Source organism: Protopterus annectens, chromosome 7.part0, assembly GCF_019279795.1.
Source record: "Protopterus annectens isolate FY-2018-M chromosome 7.part0, PAN1.0, whole genome shotgun sequence".
Taxonomy (NCBI): domain Eukaryota; kingdom Metazoa; phylum Chordata; order Ceratodontiformes; family Protopteridae; genus Protopterus; species Protopterus annectens.
In genome coordinates this window covers 298,395,346-298,415,184 of record NC_056739.1, presented here as the reverse complement: position 1 = coordinate 298,415,184, position 19,839 = coordinate 298,395,346, and the positions used below count along the sequence as shown (strand labels likewise).

General features: G+C 39.9%; 1 protein-coding gene across 1 annotated transcript in view; it reads left to right on the top strand.

Annotated features, from left to right (window-relative positions):
• The first annotated feature begins 205 nt into the window (after positions 1–205).
• Positions 206–19,839, top strand: part of LEMD1 (LEM domain containing 1) — a 372,161-nt gene continuing 352,527 nt past the window's right edge. The window contains exon 1 of the mRNA XM_044076814.1: positions 206–385. The gene's annotated coding sequence lies outside the window, so the exon portion shown is untranslated. The remainder of the gene's footprint in view (positions 386–19,839) is intronic.

The following is a 19,839-nucleotide window of genomic DNA, read 5'->3' as shown; positions in this document are numbered from 1 at the left end:
TCTAGCTTTTCAATTATTTTGTTAGAGTTAACAAAATTAAGGGCTGTGTCTAAATCATCACAAGTTTTGATACCATCCTGTAGAAAAATGTTTAATCTGGCTGGGAATAATAGATGAGTTTTTATTTGTGCCTTTTTGAGTTCTTTGATTAAGGGTAGGAAAAGTTTTCTTTTTGCTATTATTGTTGAAGAATAATCATTATCAAAACGAATGGTATTGTCATTTAATTTAATGGGAGCTTTTGCCCAGGCTGTTTTTAGCACTAGTTCTTTGTCATATGAAGATAAGAATTTTACAATTACAGATTTAGAAGAGTTATTCTTACTTGTTTTAGATGAAGCAAAAGATCTGTGCGCCCTTTCAATACCATATGAGAAGGCTTCTGGTAAGTCTAGTACATCTTGGATCCAGGTTGTCAGGAATTTTGACAGATTGTTTCCTTCTATGTTTTCTGGTAAGCCAAATATTCTAATGTTATTCCTTCGAGACCGGTTTTCTAAATCATCCACTTTGGATTGTAAGTATGTATTTTGCTTTATTAGAAAGTCTATATTATTCTCATCTGTATGTACTCTACTGTCAATGTCATTTAGTGCTAATTCAATACCTGTAATTTGAGATTTTTGAAACTGCAGATCTTCGTGTATCTTTTCCATTTGTTTAGTGCAGTCTTTTTTAAAGATGTCAATCTTTAAATCCATTTTATCTAGTTTGGCAGATAGTTCTTGTACAGTAGTGAGTAAAGAATGTAGGTCCTTGAGAAGATTCTTGATGAAGTGCTTTTGATGTAGCCATTCTGTTGTCAGTGAAGATAGATAAAGTATCCAAGGTATTATTGACAGGAAAAAATCAAAATTTCTTCAGAATTTTTATATGTAGTTATAAAACTAGATGAGAGGAATTTATTACTGAAGACTGTAAGTTCCTCCGATAAGATTTACTGAAAAAATCCTGTCATACAAAATCTAAACTGACAGAGCTGAAGATAATTGCTGCTATTCTGAGCCCATCTTGGCCACGCCCTAAGCATATTTTCTTGAGATCTATTAGTATAGAGATGATAACAGCAAACTGAGAGGTGAATAGCTGTATTAATCAGGCATAATATAGTCATGCTAATTATTTAGTGTATATATTTACACATACATGTACATGCACTCACATAGTATATAGTATGTATGTAGCAGTATGTACTGGATTTTCAGTTTGTCAAACGAGGATTGTAGTTTATGTGTATGTATGCTGTTTTGTGGAATCACCATTTTTGAACTTTGCATATTTTTGAACTATCGTGCTATTTTTCTACTTTTTGTATCATAGCATTATTTTGTACTAACTGTATTGCTGTGAAGCTTTTTTTCCCCCAGGCCTACACTGTAAAAGGGCTATTATGCCCAGATGGACAACCCAGTTAAATTAATGCAAATAAATAAATTACTGGAATAAAACCATCTCAAAACATTTCTTGTGCTTCAGACAAACCTTGAAATGAGTAGCCACCACTGAAAGTTTGTCTGAGGTGTTGAGTAGTGAGATGACTTTATTATAATAAATTAGCTTTCTGTAAGTCATTTGGTCATTTTATTGGTTATAGAAAAGCATTTATCTGTATTGGTTATAGAAAAGCATTTATCTGTATGCTTTCTGCATTATACAATAGCAAATACTTTTTCAGCACAGGTGATTTTAACTTGTGTTCATACCTCTCGACTGTACAGATTTTCACAGAATGTCCAGATTTTTGCCTCAAATTTTTTATCTGTTCCTCTTAAAAACTGTGTTTTTTTGACAAATCACTGAGATGATATAAGGATTAAAATCACTAAATAATATGTATTTGATTTTCAGACTTCATATCCTTCAGAAAATGCATGTTAACACAAATCCTGTTATTCTAACAACTTTCTAAGTTTATAAGACCAATATTTAAAATGTGTCCCTATTTTTGGGCCTTTGTTCCCACATTTTGTTGGGCTTTGTCCAGATGTATGCTTGTGTTTAATTATAATTAAGGCATGGAGAAACCTTTCCTTCTCATAGCTTTTGAATACTTCACAATACAAGCCACATCCTATGTATTTATTAATAAAAGGGCATGTTAAACAATCAAGAGTACTACTAGTTGTAAAACATCTCCCTATGAAAGCTGTTAGACATGCAACTGCAAGTCCTGCATCTTTGGCAAATGAAATGTGAATGTAAAAGAAATACCGCAAACAGCAAAACTCATTGTGAGACCACTAAAGCATTTTAGAAAGGGGTTTTGCTCCTGACACCCCCACACACATCCCATCTGTATTAACTCCTGTAGTACGTTAAAACAGGGGAGATATTTTGAATCATATTTCTGAACTCCTTAGCACAAGAAATCTGGGCAAAACCTAAAATAATTGGGGGTCAAAGGTCCAAAAATAGAGACAGATTTTAAATATTTAATAAACTTAGAAAGTTGCTAAAATAACAAACTACTGACAGTGCAGTGGTGCAGCAGTTAGCATTGTTACCTTACAGCAAGATGTTCTCCAGTTCGATTCTCGGCTGGGGTACCTTCTGTGCGGAGTCTGAATAGTCTCCCTGCATTCGTGTGGGTTCCCTCCAGCTGCTCCAGTTTCCTCCTACATTCAAAAGACATGCATCTGGAACATTTCTTTCCAGGTTTCTGCTGAAAATGGGCTCTGTCCCAGTCAACAAATGTTAAAATAAAATAAATTTGTGTTAGGATGCATTTTCTGAAGGATACAAAGTCTGAAATTCACATGTTTGTCATTATCTAGTGACTTCAGTCCTCAGTGATTTGCCAGAGTACCACAAATTTTATGAGGAACACACCACAAATATGAGGCAAAAATCTGGACAATATCTGAAAACCTGAACAGTTGAGATGTTTGCTTTAAAGTAACAAAGCCTTGCATATACTATTTGCATATATACAAATATATATATATATATATATATATATATATATATATATATATATATATATATATATATATTTATTATACTACTTGTGATTGCTACAGTTTTGAATCTGAGAATAACAAGACCAGAAGAGCGTAAGCAGAAAATGTCAAGGACCACAGCAGTGAACATCCGTACTTGCTCCACTTTTGGACCCATGTTAGTACTTGTTTCTGTGTCTGCACAGGTTGGAAGGTCCGATATTCGACATTCTTCATAATGGTGCACAAACAGCTATAGATCTGGGGCATTGACATAACATTGGCCACTGCCAATCCACACATACTCTTCTCGAACTACTTCTCTGCTAAAACCTATAACTAAAAATGACACCATCACATACTGTCTATACACTTCTACACTGTTCTGTCAATTGTGATTCAGTCAAATGAGTTTTTGGTCAGTTGTGTTTAACAATTTGCGAGTCAGTCAAATGATAGGGACCCGTATGTATGTATGTGCTTGTGTGTGTGTGTGTGTGTGTGTGTGTGTGTGTGTGTGTGTGTGTGTGTATATATATATATATATATATATATATATATATATATATATATAGATAACTAGATAGATATAGTTGTAGTTGACAAGAGCAAACAATTTTTACTACTGTAAAAAAAAAAAGTGAACGTCCATGTGCATGAATGTTCTGTTAAATGGATTTTCTGCCAGCAGCCTTTTGCATTGGATTGCATTGCAGCAGGTTAAGGGAATTTGCCCTTACCCCACTGTTGTGCAATCTTAGAGTTAGTACATACAATTAGCAGGGGGTGTTCATGTTCAGTCATTTTACAGTTTGTCTGTATTTGCTCTGATGAGTGTTTGCAGTTTGCTGATATTCATACATATACATATATATAGGTTTACACAAAGAGAAAAATCCCTCACCACCAGATAAAGCAACCAGCTAGTAAAAAAGTCCAAATGTAGAAGAAAAACACGTTGGTTGCACACAGCAGGTTCCTTTAATGAAAATAGAATAGACTAGTAAGCGCTTTCAAGGATAAACTCCGCTTCATCAGACTAACAAATTCAATGAGTTACATCACATTTAAAAAGGCTCACAAATACAAACAGACCAATCCACAGCATGCAATTAATTAAAGCAATACTAACAATATTGAATACACAATAATTCATCCCACAACTGTTTTATAAAATACATATATAAACAGGAATGCAATGTGTAAATATGTAGTAAAAACCATAAAAATCTATAATAACAGTATCAGTATAAATTATAAGAATAAAATAGATAGAAATACTAAATATATACAATAAGTATATCATATAAAATGCACCACAATAAACTATCTAAAACTTATATACAGCATTTAATGCTTTAGAGCTCTAGCTCTTATAAAGGGCTTGAGAGATACCCTACTATTAAGACCAGGTGGTTTATCAGCTTGAAAGAATAGTATCCATTTCTGTTCTATAGCTTCGGTACTATTATTCAAATTACCCCCTCTCTTATCGGCCAATCTCCAACGCTAAAAAATTAAATTTGTGTGTAGAACCTTCTCTCCCCACATGCATTGCCAATGCACTACTTTCTTTGACATTCCTGATGCCTCTTAAATGTTCTAAAATCCTATCCTTTAAAAGTCGATTGGTCTTGCCTATATACAAAGCAAAACATTCTGCACAATAGCTAAAATACACCACATTTTTGGTGTGGCAATCAGCATAAAAATTAGCTTCTATTTCAAATCCCATACGTGGATGTATGAATCGTCTGCCTGAGTGAATATGGGGACATGCCATACATCTCCTACATGTGTAGGTACCAAGTCTATCAGATTGAATATGCTTCTGAGAGCCTAGAGCCTTATAACAAAGATGACTTTTCAAAGATCTATTATTCCTGAAAGTAAAACGCGGTTCATCTCCTATAACTCCATTCAATTCTTTAACATTAGATAGAATATCCCAATTGTTCTTGATGACATCACATACCACATGTACACAGTAGGCATTGGCCTTCAAAAAACTGGTCCTTTCCAGTCCCTTCCATACCTTCTCAGCCCAAACCCAGGGGCAACAGACCACAGTCTCAGGGTATGCACGGATCTAAACAATGGAGTGCTTCCTCCTCAAAAACTGGGAGTGGTAAGCCACCCCCTATGGAAAACATTCACAATGACTTGTCCTTAATTCTTCCCAGCCATGCTCAAGTACTTGCACCCCTAGGAGGAAAACTCGCCCTGCATGCAAAAACTGGGAGTATATTACCTAGTACCGATGGGTCTTAAACATTGTATCCCAGGGATACAGTTTCTATTTCCACTCTCTGTCAACTACAAGCAGATTGCCAGACCTTCCTCCAAACCAGTGGACAGAGGCCCAAAAGCAAGTACTTTCTCTTCTCAGTATCAGGGCTATTCAACCTGTGCCAACAGAGCAAAGAGAACAGGGTTTCTATTCCAGGTTGTTCCTGGTGCCCAGGAAAGAGAACTCTTCGTGCCCTATTCTGGATCTGTAATCCCTAAACACCTTCGTGGTGGTACCAAAATTCAAAATGCTTACACTCCATCAGCTCCTTCCTATGCTAGCCAAGGACTCCTGGCTAGTCACCCTAGACTTAAAAGAAGCTTATCTGCACATCCCCATAAGGGAATCTTGCAGGAAATATCTATGTTTCAGGGCAGGCTCTATGCACTATCAGTTCTCTGCACTTCCCTTTAGCTTATCTACTATGCCCAGGGTATTCACAAAGTGCCTGGCTCCAGCCATTGCTTACTGCAGGCAGAGAAATATTTAAATTTATCCATATCTGGATGATTGCCTGATTCAAGCGGACAGTCAGGAATTGCTACTTCAGCAACTGACATTTGTAAAGAGACTCCTAACTTCTCTGGGGTATACCATCAACGAAAAGAAATCACATCTGGTACCCAGCCAAAAGAATGTATTCCTGGGAGCAAGCTTGAACACAACTTCCCAGATGGCATTCCTCATTCCAGAAAAGCAGGTTTATTTGACAACTTATTTCAAACTACTGGCCACCCAAATCCAGCTATCTGCAAGAAAAATACTGCAAGCCCTAGGGTTCATGGCCTCATGTATTCTACTGATTCCATATGCAAGACTGCATATGAGGAAACTTCAATGGTACTTAAAAAGCCTCTGGTGTCAACATTCCCAGGACCTGGAAACAGTGATTCCTATCATTCCTTGCCTAAAGACAGAGTTCATTTGGTGGGCAGAAGCTTGCAACCACAAAAAGGGACTCCCTTTCTCACACACCCCCACCGTCCAAACTCTGTCAGCAGACACATCAGACTATGCATGGGGGGCTTACATGGCAGGCAAACGCATTGAAGGCAAATGGAGCCCAGGACAAATTCACCTGAATGTCAATCAAAAAGAAATGTTAGCTGTACAGAATGCACTGACAGCCTTCAAATACCTTATCCTGCCAGGACAACTCCTGATAAAGACAGACAACACCACAGTTATGTGGTACATAAACAAGCAGGGGGGAACTCACTCCTACCCACTCTGCAGGTTAGCCATGGCTCTGTGGAACACAGCCTTAAGCAACCAAGTGCACCTGCAAGCTCAATTCCTGCCAGGCAAACTGGCAGATGACTTAAGCAGAAATCTAATGGACCCACATGAGTGGAAACTGGAACCAAACTCATTTAAACCTCTAATACACAGGTGGGGGACACCAGAGGTGGACCTCTTTGCGGTCCCCCAAAACCATCAACTAAACAAATTTTGCACCAGAATTCCCCACAGCCAAGCTTGGAAAGTGGATGCCCTATCCTTCACATGGGAAAACCTCTCAATCTATGCCTTTCCCTTTCTGTACCCTCCTTCCAAAAGTAAAGATCAAACAGGACAGGCCAAGGACAATCCTTATTGCACCAGACTGGTCACGCCAGCACTGGTACCCACTCTTATGCAGTCTGGCACCTACATCAGACCCCTCCCCTCTCTGCTGTCCCAGCAGGAGGGACAGATTTTGCATTCTCAGCTGCAAACCCTGAACCTGGCAGTCTGGCTTATTCTCTGAATACATCAACAGTAACCCTCAGCAAACAGGTGCTGGATGTTATCCTTGATACCAGGAGGCCCAGTACTAGGAAATCCTATTCAGAAAAATGGAATAGATACTGTTCTTGGAGCCAGTCTTAAGGGAAGGACACAGCTGTGCCCTCCTTGCCTCAAATCCTAGATTACCTAGCAGAGCTGCTCCACAAAGGCCTATCATTCTCATCAATTAAGATTCATGTCTCTGCCATTTCAGCTCATTGCAATACTGAGCCACCCCTCTTCTCTCACCCTTTGATCGAACAGTTCCTGAGAGGAGCTAACAATTTAAGACCCCCAAGTAGAGCTCCCACTCCTGCCTGGGACCTTAACTTTGTACTAGAGAAGCTCATGCTTCCCTCTTTTGAGCCTGCTGCTACAACAAAGTTAAAATTCCTCTCTTGGAAAACAGCCTTACTGCTAGCCATAACTTCAGCAAGAAGAGTGTCTGAGTTACAAGCCCTTATGGCTGTTGAACCCTTCATTATCTTTCATGTGGACAGGGTTTCCATCAGGACTAACCCATCTTTTATGCCCAAGGTGGTATCTAGTGTGGCTTTAAACCAGTCCATCCATTTGCCAACCTTTTCTCCTAATCCTCAGAATAAAGGGGAAAGGATCCTGCACTCCTTGGACGTGCACAGATAGCTCAGGTTCTACCTTGACAGGACTAAACCTTTCAGAAAATCTGACCAGCTGCTAGTCAGCTTTGCTACACAGGCAGAGGGCAAGGCCATTTCAAAATAAACCATTTCTAAATGGATAGCACACTGCATCCATTTCTGCTACAGACACCATGGAAAATCTACTCCACAGGGGATCAGGCCTCATTCCCCTAGGGCTACCTCAACCTCTACAGCTTTTCTCAGGGGAGTCCCTACCAGGGACATCCTGGAAGATGCAACCTGGAGTTCTGTACACACCTTCACCAAGCATTACCACTTACCTGTCTTTTCTTAATCCAGAGCTGGATTTGCCACAGCAGTCTTACAAGGCCTGCTAGCTAGCCCTACTACTTCTGGACTGCCTCCACCCTTCCTCAGCTTTAGGAATCAACCCAAGTGTGATGACTGCAACAGTGAAACACGAAGAACATAGTACAGTTGTGTACACTTACCATAAATGTAGATGTTCGAGTGTATTCACTGTTGCAGTCCCGGTTACCCTCCCTCCAGCCCCCTGTCTTTTTATACCTTCTACCTATCCACTTTTTTGCCCATATCTTATGGAAATGGTATTTACTTTTTACTGGAGGTGTTCCACACCATTTGACTGCTTCCTATTTTGGGGCTCCTGACATCTGGGGCAAGAAAAACTGATGTAATGGCACCGGCTGCATGTTTTATACCCCTGATGACCTGATGTCATGGATGAGGCAACAGCATCCGATGCAGAAATCCCAAGACTCTGGTATTCAGGCCAACTGAGGGCTACCTGCAGGCAGATAATGCAAGTGTGATGACTGCAACAGTGAATACACTCGAACATCTGCATTTATGGTAAGTGTACACAACTGTACTTTCTACACCCTGTAAAATAGAAAATAATAATGACCTTTGAGTTGCAGACTTCATACCCTTCAGAAAATTCATACTAAAGCAAAACCTATTATTCTATCAACTTTTAGTTTGTAAGAGCATTACTTACAAATTGCCCATCTTTTGAGCCTTTGTCCTATCTTTACTTGCATTGTTCAGATTTGTTGTTCTAAAAGGTTAAGCGGTATGCCCTCATTCCTAACCTTAGTCTTAACCCCCCACCCCCACTTAGCAGTGCTGCTGTGGTTGCTCTTTAAGTGGGTGGCAACAGCTTGCCACTTGTTGTCACTTCACAGCCACAGTGGGTTGCTCTTGCTGTTGTACATCCCAGGGTGTCCTGATCTACATAATCACTGAAAATGCTCTCAACCTTAGTTTGAAAACTTTAAAGGATGAGGCAAACAGAAGATAAGAGTGCAGTGACTTCCTAAACTGATAGTTCAAATGCATAGACGACATTCATTTGTAATTAAGAGAGCTTCATATTAGATATGTTTTCATTGGTAAAAACCTGAACTCCTCTTTTTGTTTTTTAAATGAGGTGCATAAATACACAGCCAGACTGGAGGCTAAGCGCTCTCAACCCATGACTGTAACAGACAGTCAAGAGGATAAGGGGCACACTTGCATCACACCACCTGTCACACATGAATCTACAAAACAAGCACCGGCAAAACATACAAATAAATACACAAAAACATATTCGGAGGCACTAGGTACCAATCTGAAAAAGAAACAGTACCCTCCAAAGCAGACAAGCAAGCAACCTGCACCCCCAAACACAATCCAGAAAACACATAATTCACCTCAGCAGTGTGCCTCACAACAGCCCTTAAGGCAAAACACCATATCTAACACGCTAGTAATAGGAGACTCTATAGTAAGGCACATGGATGTTCCACTCACCAGGCTGAACAAGGAGAAGGTTACTGTCAGCTGCCTGTCGGGTGCTCGGATCTGCCACATAACACAGGCATTTAGGTCACTCCAGAACAAGTACAAGTATGACGCTGACATTGTACATGTTGGTGTGAATGATCTAAGACATACCTCCCTGGACTACATGAAAAGAGACATTGAGGAGCTCTCTGATCATGTAGCCCAAGCTGGTATGACACTGACCTTGAGTAGCATACTACCTTCACCTAGAATGATACCACAATACAATGACAAAATGATCAATTTCAACAATTGGCTAAGCTTCTGGTGTCATTCTAAGGGGATCCAGTGTCTGTCTGCCTGGGATGACATGATAGACAAGCCTCGCTGTTTTGCCAGAGATGGGTTGCACCTGTCACTCTTAGGCTTTCGAATACTGGCCAAGGCTCTTGCCGTCCCCATAGTGCCTTTTTTAGGCAAGGCTCAAAGGACAAACCAACCACCGTAACCAGCACAGGTAGCCAAACCTAAGGGTAATGCTACTCAACGCCAGAAGTCTCAACCTCAAAATGCACACACTCGAGGCTCTCCTCAGCATGGAGAAAATCGATGTTTGTGCAGTGACGGAAACCTGGTTCAAGGCTCAAGAGAGCACCCCAGCACTGCCAGGTTACAATTCATATCATACCTTCCGGCCTCAGTTACCGGATCGCAGTACAAAAGGTGGAGGTGTATCCATATTCATCAAGGATACCCATATCTCCAGGTTAGTAGCGCAACATGATGCCCCAGAGATCATCCATGCGCAACTATCAGCAGGCAAAACCACACTTCAAGTCATAGCCGGTTGTAGATCGCCCACCATGTCCCAAGATGCTCACTCTGCATTCCTTGAGACATTGGAAAATATAAAGGTCCTACCCAACACCATAATCTTGGGTGATTTCAACTACCCTCGTATAGACTGGGCGAACTACCAATGTTCCAACTCCTATGCTCAGCGATTCATAGAATTTATAAATTCAAATGCCCTTGAACAACTAGTATGTTCCCCCACTAGAGGGGACAACATATTGGATTTAATCATCACAAATATGGGCGCCCATTGTACCACACCCATTATCACCCCCTCCTTGGTCAGATCCGACCACAAACTGATAACCCTGGACATCCTCACTCCTCCACCTCCCCCAATCAAAGAAACCATAGTCAAAAACCTTTCCAAAGCAAACTTCAAACTACTTGCATCCAAAGTGGAAAGCTTCACTATTCCCTTGCAGAAGGATAATGATATCCAGGATGCGGAATCCTACACCAAGGCACTCTATATGCATATTCAGGATTGCATGGACTGTGCTATCTCAAATAAAACCAAGACTCCTTCCTCAAGCAAGAAGAAACCAGTCTGGTGGACTCCGGCCATAAGCAAACTTTACAATAAAAGGAGGAGACTTATACAAAAAAGGCCAAATCTCAAGTAGAAAAATCATCCCTGATCAGCATTAGTAAGAAATTGAGGGCCCTCATCAAGTCAACTAAAGCTAATTTTGAAAATAAAGTTGCCAAGGATAACCATAAGGCCTTCTATGGCTACGTCAAAAACCTAAATGGCAACGCTCAGGTCTGTTCTGAGCTAGTACAAAATGGAACAAAATACACTGACCCTTCTGACATTGCCAACATCTTGGCTGACAGGTTCACTGCAAACCCCCCCCCCCTCACCACCTACAGGGCCTATTACCATTCTAGGGGATTGTGTAAGTCTAATTATTACTGATACATTGGTTAACAAGTCTCTATCTAAAGCTAAAAACACTGCCTCCATGGGACCAGATGGTGTCCCAGGCTGTGTCATACGCGAGCTCCAAAAGGAATTAACCCCGCATCTTAATACCCTGTTCAGTCTCAGCCTCTCCACAGGATATGTGCCCACAGAATGGCGCATGGCAATGGTGGCCCCGCTACACAAGGATGGGGCCACAACTGACCCTGGGAACTACCGACCAATAAGCCTGACCAGTCTGATCTGTAAGGCTATGGAGCAAATCATTATGGAACTCATAAATGGAGAGATTGGGAACCTCCAGTTGCTGGACCCCACACAGTTCGGCTTCGTCAAGGGCAGATCATGTCTCCTGAACCTGGTGGATTTCTTTGAGACAGTTACTCAGGCTATAGATAAGGGAAAGGAGGTACACACGGCTTACCTTGACCTTGCTAAAGCATTTGACACAATTCCCCATTCAGGTATTATTGATAAGCTCACCAGCCTGGGCATAAACCCTTATGTCACAAGATGGATCGCAAACTGGCTCTCAGACAGATCCCATAAAGTAAGAGTAGCGGGATCTATGTCCGAATCCAGACCAGTAACGAGTGGTGTGCCTCAGGGCTCTGTCCTGGGGCCCCTCCTGTTTGGCATATACTTCTCAGAAGTACAGGCAAGCACGAAAGGGCTGTGGCTGACTAAGTTTGCGGACGACTGCAAACTGGGTGCTATAATAGAGTCTCCAGCCGACATGGAGATCCTCCAGAAGGGCCTAAATGAGACTGATGCATGGTGTCAAAGCCATGGTCTCAAGCTAAATGCAAAATAATGCGTAGTAATCCCCTTTGGAAAAAACAGAGTACCTGCAAACTACAACATAAGAGGTAATCCCCTGAAATCTGAAGAAGAAATAAGGGATCTAGGGACCCAAGTAGATAGTCAGCTTTCCTTTGATAACCATGTTGCCAAAGTGGTTAGAAAATCCTTCTATGTGACCCATCTGATCACAAAAGGGTTCGCATCAAGATCTAAGGATGTAATGGTGCCCCTCTACTCTTCCCTCATCAGACCCATTATTGAGTACAATGTACCAATTGGAATGTACCTGGCTAGACATCTCCAGCAGCTGGAGAGACCACAAAGGTACCTAACCAAGAGGATTACTGGCCTCAAACAGTTGCCCTATGCAGGACGATTGAAAAAGCTAAGACTGTTCTCTGTTGCATACCGCTTTCTCAGAGACGATCTCTGTCTAACGTACAGAGCCATGTCCAACCCAGAATTGTTGAACATGCTCCATCTTAGCAAAACCAAATCTACTCGAGCTACATGCTCTAGGGATATAAACCTCAACACAACAATGAATAGAACATGCTGGAGGGATAGATTTCCTTCGCAGAGACTTCCCTTACTATGGAATAGGGTCCCGATCTACATAAGACAGGGCCCCTCACTATCACTCTTCAGGAGGAACTTTGATGAGTGGATGGGTAACAGAAAGTTCACACCGGGGATCACACCAACAGCACTACTAGATAGGGGCCAAGGGTACTAGCTGCTAGTACAAGGGTCTAGGGAACTACTAAAGGGGTGGTGAATACCGCACAATGTGGCTGGGCTAATATATGCCTTCGGGCAGATAGCCCAGTACCAACCTATGAACCTAAATGAAACTTACATTTGTACAAGTATATGAAAAATGGAAGTGTATTTTGAAAAATTTGTCTTTTCTGAAGAGCTGATGTGAGTTAGCAGAGCTACCAGTTTGTTTCAATTCCAGTGTTTACCAAATGAGCAATTCAGGAGTTCAAGGAAGTGCTGAATACCAGAAACAGAAAGTCTGCTTAACTACATTGAAACTCACACCATCAAATACTCTCACTTAGCTCTGTGAATCACATACAGATTCAAAAGCTTGCAGTGTCCATTACCTAATTTATTTTATTTATTTATTTATTTTACATTTATTTTACATTTGTTGACCGGGCTAGTCTGGCTGGATACATGTCCATTTTCAGCAGAGGCCCGAGGAGAAAAGCTCCACTAAATACTAAGTACATTACAAAATATTACAAATGTTTATAAGTAACAAATTAGAAAATCATAACATCACACAGAATGCAAGATAGATTCAGGAGAAGCACATTTCGATGAGCAGTTAATACCATATTAGCAATTTTACATAGAATGTACCTAGGTCGATTAGTACTGTAAAAGGAGAAGAAATAAGACAGATACTAATAGGAAGAGTGAAGGAGAGATGTAGTATGAGAAAGAAAAAGGTTAGCCTGGTGTACTGCAGAAACAAAGCCAATGATTTAGGTAGTACAGTTTAATTTTCTGTTTGAATTGAGGCAGGGATGTAGTCAAAGTTATGTCACAAGGTAAGAGATTCCAGCATTTACCTATAGTGTTAGTGAAAAGAGAACAACCTGCTGTGTTGTTTGCCTTTATTGATTTAGTCATAAGTTTACTAGAGGAGCGAGTTCAGATTATTATACGGGATTAGGAGTTGAGAGAGTATAGGGTGTTGTCAGGTAGGAGTAATATGAAGTGAGGTATAGTGAGTAGAGGAATTTATAGGTAGAATTGAAATCGAGCCAGCCAAGTTGCTTTAGATTTATACAGTGGTGAGTCCTAAAGGGGTTACTAGTGGCGAAACGTGCTATGTTATTATAGCAAGTTTCAAGTTTGTTAAGATTGTTTTTCTTGAGGTTGGTATAAATGGGAGAAGCATATAGGAGAGTAGATAGGAGATGGGTTTGAGCACATTTGGTTCTTGTTGCTGGGGTTAGAAAAGGTTTAATACGATATAGGGATCCAATTTTTTGTTAACAACCTTGATGGTGTTGTTTATGTGCTGATCGAAGGAAAGATGATTGTCAATGGTTATTCCAAGAAGTTTAGTAGTTGGATCAGGCGAGATGATAGTGCCATTATTAGAAGAAATGGTAAAGTTTAAAGCCGGGGACCGAGAGGTGGGGGAGAACAGCAGGAGTTTAGTTTTTGCATTTAGTAGGAGAAACCGTTTAGAAAACCAAGTTTCTACTTTGTTAAAGGTATTTTGTGTTAAGGAGGTCAGTTCAGTAGAAGAAGGTGCGGAGCAGATAAGGGTAGAATCATCTGCATATTGTATGCAGGTAGCTTGTGGTATAGCAGTCTGAAGATCGTTTATAAAGAGGGTGAACAGAAGTGGACCTAGAATGGAGCCCTGGGGAACTCCGATGGAAATGGGCAAGAGAGAAGAGATGTGATTTTCCCAAATTACTGCTTGTTGTCTGTTGTTAAGGTAAGATTTAAACCAATTTGTGGCTAGTTTATCACAAGGAAGAGATTCGAGAATATTGATTAAGAGAGAGTGGTTAACCATGTCGAAAGCTTTTGAGAGATCAATGAAAAGAGCGGAGGAGAGAGAATGGTTGTTTCGATTTTTGTTGATAGTATCTATAAAGGAGAGAAGGGCAGTGGTGGTACTATGATGGGGTCTAAAACCATGCTGGCAGTTTGCTATTATGTTGTGGAGGAGAGGTGGTGTACCAGTTGCTGGTGAATACATTTTTCCATTATTTTGCAAGGGGTGAAAGAAGGGCAATTGGTCTAAAGTTGGAAAGGTCAAGGAGTTTCCACCTTTATGAAGTGGTATAATATAGGAGACTTTCCATATATCAGGGATGGTTCCTTCTTGGATAGTTCTGTTGATGAGTAAGGAAATAGGATAAGCAATTTCTTTAGCGGCTTTCTGAAGGAAAAGAGAAGGGAGCTTGTCAGCAGAAGGGTGCAGGGTTTAAGTTTGTGAATGAGTTTGAAGATGAAAGAGGTAGATATAGGTTTTAGAGCGAAATTGAGGGAAGAGGTAGTTCTGTTAGGTGGTATATGAGAGTTGTTAGTGTTCATTTGTTTGGCTAGGGTTTGAATAGTTTCAGAGAAAAAAGAGTTGAAAGCATTGGCAGTCTGGAGAGGGGTTTCTGGGTCAGCATTTAGAGGGGAAGGAGTTTTCGCAGTTCCTGGGGAAAGAAGTCTATTTACTGATGACCAGAACTGTTTAGGGTTGTTAATATGTGTTTCCTGGAGGTTACAGTAGAAGTTTTTCTTGTCAGAGATTATTGATTTTTTTTGCTAAATTACGAAGCTGGCGGAATTTAACTAAGTCAGGGTTTAGTTTATTACATCTCCAAGATTTCCATGCTTTGTTTCTAGCAAGCATGAGTTTTTTTGTGTTGGTGGTCAGCCATGGGGCCGATTTGGTCTTTACTCTAATAGAGCGTTCTGGTGCATGAGAATCAAGTATAGATAGGAATGTGGAATTAAAGAATAATACTGCTTCTTCTAGGGGGAGTGATTTTAAGCAATTCCAATTACATGCACTCAGTTCGGCTTTAAAAAGGTCTATGTTAAAGTGTTTGATATTTTAATATTAAACAAAATATGAATAAAATGGTCTGACAACACTGAGGAATAAGGCTATGAGCTGTTAATACACTGCTTCTTGTAGTCCAGGGTTTGAGTGCCTCATCCTTCCTTTGGCAACTGGGTAACTCTCAGCAAGTCACTTAACCAGTCGGTGCTTCTGGCCAAAAGTCTGAAAATGGTCCACATGTGTCAGTGTTCCACTTCTGTTAAATACAAATAAAATCACTGCTGTAAAGGAAATAGTAAACTGAAATCTCTTTAAAGCATGTTTTGCAAAAGGGTCAGTCTCATTAGCATTAGTACTCCTCATCAAAATAAAATCTAACAGCGCTCAGATCACATTTACATGATTAAGAGAAAATGTTCGTTTAAACCTCTGCTGTACAATCTAGATTTAATATTAATTTTCAGAGGAGTGGGGCGTGCACCGGGGCCTGTCTCCCTACCTGCACAAAATACACCTCATCATCGTGTATTGTGACATAGCTATGCTAGGAACTAACATATTTTTTGCTGTTTCCCAGTAAGTTCCCACTGGGGTTTATCCCATTTTCAATGGCAGCCTGGGGAAAAAAGCTTCACATACTAGGCAAGTACATTTAAAGACAAAAAAATGACATTTTCTAAAATAGTTTGAGTTTACTTGAAAACACATTCCATGAACTGGACACACTAAATTGGCCATAAGTATGAGTGTGCGTATGTGTGTGGTATGGAAGAACAGTCACGGAAGGGCTAGCCACACAGTGGTGTGAGCCTTGGCTTTAGATTATTGCCATTGTTGAAATGACACCCCGACCCCATGTGCAAAACTGGGACAAGGAGTTGTGGACAGTTGGATGGATCTAGAATACATTACATAACATGCAGTATCCTACAAATTTAAGGAAATGCATTTTATTTTTCATGAGGTAGTTGGTTACAATTAAATTACACAGATAAACAATGGATGTATTATGTAATGTGCTTATCCATTGGAAGTACAGAAAAGGGTAGCAAAGGCAGCAAGGGACTTAACAGGAAGTAGAACTTAAGAGGACAAGTAGTTATATGAAACATTAGGTAGATTGAGGTAGAGATCTTGTATAGACCTGTATTAAGGAAAACAGAAGTAGTGATACTTACCTGGGAAATGGAAGTTTTGTAGGAGAGAAAGTAAGTCGAGGGTAGAGTGGCAGGCTGCAGAAGTATAGTGTAAATTCTGTTGTAGGAGAATACGCAGAGATTTCTTAGTGATAGAGATATAAGGTTGCATGTGTAAGTTTAGGGTACAGAAAGATTAAGTAAAGGGAGTGGAACTTTAATGCTAGAGTTTAGGTTGAGCGGGGGTATAATAAATGATTTTCAACTGGAAACAGACTCTAACCTGCTTGAATTACTTTTGAATACTTAGTAATTCTGTATAATATTTCAAATTATATATATTTTTTATTATGTTTTGACTTAGGATGAGTTTAAGTTTACTACTTCTACTATCATTATCTGATCTGATTAATATACAGTGATTAACTAGATATATATGGATTGAAAATCTTCCACACAGAGAAGTTTCTTACACTGTTTTGTAATATGGCATAGTAGAGTACATATCAGGAAATGCACAGCAAACCATAGAAAAAAGGGGAAATATGCAAAATCAGCCGAGGATTACTTCAGCACCATAGCTGAATGTGTAGTCCCAATAGAATCTCACTGGAGAAAATTAATGTAAAACACAGGAAAACCCAGTGTTATAGAAAGTCAACAGTTGTGTGCAATAAACATCTGGCATAAGACAAACATAAAAGCATGAGATTCTAAAAGATGGGAGACATTGTGTGGTGTGTTGTGCAGCTGGACCACATCTGTCATCTTTCTTTGTTGCAAAATTAAAACAATGTATTGTCTGTCATTTTAAAGTTATTGTTTGAAGTGAATTTGGTTGTACAAATGTGCAGAGGTGTCCTGTTTAAGAAGACAGAGGCAAAACTGTAGAAAAAAGAAGAAACGGTTTTAGAAGATGAAATGGAAAGTGAAATACAGTGAGAAACTGGACCCTGAGTTGACAGTGAAAACAGTGAAAAGAACTCCTCGTTACAATTCAGTATTTACAGTTGCAAAGCATTTGAAGATATCTTGTATGATTTGAGGCTCTTATGTTTGTCAGATCTGCTTATAGTTTAGAGGGTTATAAAGTCAATGATTAAGATTTTTCTTCCTGGCTAGATTGATGATATGTTGGTGATAAAGCAAAAAAGAGAATTATGTAGTCTGACTAAGCAGTAGAGACATTCTGGAAATTAGTATACATTGATCAGCAGTTAGTAACTTTAGAAGGTAAGATTTCAGAGAAATAGTGAAAAGCTGAGTGGAGTGTCTATGATCAAGGAAGAGGCAGACTGCTCAGACTTTGTCAAAACAAAAATGGCTTAACAAAGAAATCTATCAGAATTTAAATAGTCTCCCTTAACTATGGCTGACAACGAATATGGTAAAATGTGAATACTTCTTGTATTGTCTATGAGAAGTTTGAGAAGAAATAGGTCCATGGAAGTAAATATTGTGGGAAGAAATATCCAGGGAATTGTTATGGCTAGGCTTGTATAGGCCCTAGGGCCGATAGCCTAGTACCAACCTACGAACCTATAAGTTCTGAAATAGGGTAAAATGTCAATAATTATTGCACAGCTTCTGTTATGGTATGAGAAGGAGTAAGTTATCCGATAGCTATGGCAGCCAGGAAAGACATGAAGCCTAGACAGCCAGCAAATCCTCATAAGTCAAGATTTCTCAGATGTCACCACACAATAGAGATTAAAGTTCATGGAAGCAATTAGGGAGTCTAAAAGAACAATGCTCAAATATAATTGACTAGAAAGTACATATCCCGATGATATTAAGGTATTCACAACTGCAAAGATGGTGATGGCTAAAGTGAAACAACTGTCACATTTAGGTAATAATGATGTTGACCAAATGATGCAGTTTAACTACAGTAAAGTTACTGCCAACATGAAACGTGAAGACATTGGAAGGGCAGGATAGTTAAAATGGGAAAGGGAGTGTTAATGTGTACTGAATGGTGGGTTGGTGATGGTTTAATAATATTTATTTATCTACTTGATGAGAACCTCAAGGGAAAGGGCTGTTGAGTAATAAACTTAAAATTGAAATCTGATTTTTTAATTGTGTGTCAATAATAGTGGCAACTGCAAATTTCCTTTTTGTAAAATGATACCAGAGGTGTTGGTTGATGACTGGATTTGCTGCACAGTTAACTGCTACCATGTATAAGAATGTGAGTCAATGAAGAGTCTGTGGACAGGCTGAGAAATACAACAGTGCATTGCATTACTCTAAATTAAAGAAATATAAATGTTTTATAGTTTCACAAATGCTTTTCACTGTTCTGGATTAAATCTTGTTGATCTACACAGAAGTAATGTTCTTTATAAATGTGTGTCTCTCTTATATTATGCAAAATATTAAGTAGTTATTTTGTCTGATTTTGACATTTTATACCAGAGACTACAGCAACGAATAGGCTTAGTATGTCAGAAAACATGGACATCACTTGCTGACTACAGCTGCCATTACAAGATTCTCAGCACAAGTCAAGCAAGTTCCCCTGCTGCTGAAGCAATGCCCATCTCCACCTGGCTGTTGCTGTAAGCCCTTGATCTTGCTTGACCTTCCATTTGGGTTGCCAGAATTGACTCAAGCAACCAGGAAGCCGATGTATGACCTGCCTTTGAAGAGTAGGTACTGAAGTAAGAAGTGAAGGTACTGAGTAAGTGTACTGAAGGAGATCATTAACAAGGGGGGAGAGTGAATGGCTGAGGCTGGCTCACCCATTTCCCCATCTCTGGGGAGAGGATGCTTCAAGGCATCACTTCTGAGCACTAGTTTTTGGAGGACTGAGTAGACTGAGCAGCAGTATGCTATCACAACAGCATCAGGTACTGCATAGCACAGCACCTGAGACAGGTATGTGAAAGCATACCCCTGGTACCTGTTTTGTAAACTCTGCTTTGGTTTGGTCCTTAATGTCAGGCTGCAAGGAAAGGAGGGGAGGGCATTGTGAATTTCTGACCTGCTGGGATTATGTTTTCTGCTAGGTGTATGTAATCACCAAAACCAACCTATAAACAAACAATGTGAGGCAAAGTCTCAATGAAGACAGAAGGGAAAGGATAGCCCCCTTATTGGTGTGATGAGGGTTTGTACAATTAGTGAGTCAGACGAACAGCAGAAATAATTTGTTGAAAG